At 62.0% G+C, this 397-nt stretch overlaps 1 protein-coding gene across 1 annotated transcript in view; it reads right to left on the bottom strand.

Annotated features, from left to right (window-relative positions):
- The window catches only part of LOC111734439 (ellis-van Creveld syndrome protein-like), an 879-nt gene that overhangs the window by 211 nt on the left and 271 nt on the right, over positions 1 to 397 (bottom strand). The gene's annotated exons all lie outside the window — the stretch shown is intronic.

Genomic DNA, 397 nt, shown 5'->3' with positions numbered 1-397 from the left:
CGCAGCTCCGCCGGGCCTTCGCACACGCAGGACGCCCTCCGGAAAGGCCCTCTCCGCCCCTCGCCCTGATGCCTGGCCAGGCGCTGCTCATCCTGACAGGCTCTGTGGTGCCTCCGCCACCTTCCCCAGCCCACGGCTCCCCCCGTCCCTGCGTGCGGCGCTGCCCCAGCTTCTGTCTTTAAGGAACTAAACACAAGGACAGGCCCAGCCTGCACGGCCCGGCCCAGGCCTCACTGCTGGCTGAGCTGCACGGGTCTGTGCTCTGATAACGTGTGACCGTGGCAAGGATAACAGTCCCCAGTTACGGACAAGGACACAGAGGGTTATTCAGAAGGCCACATAAGAAACCCAAGGGACAGTGGCTTTGAACCTTTTTCTCTTCCGATGAAACAAACTT

Source organism: Pteropus vampyrus, unplaced genomic scaffold (genome assembly GCF_000151845.1).
Source record: "Pteropus vampyrus isolate Shadow unplaced genomic scaffold, Pvam_2.0 Scaffold1257, whole genome shotgun sequence".
NCBI lineage: Eukaryota > Metazoa > Chordata > Mammalia > Chiroptera > Pteropodidae > Pteropus > Pteropus vampyrus.
This window is presented reverse-complemented; position numbering and strand designations above follow the sequence as displayed.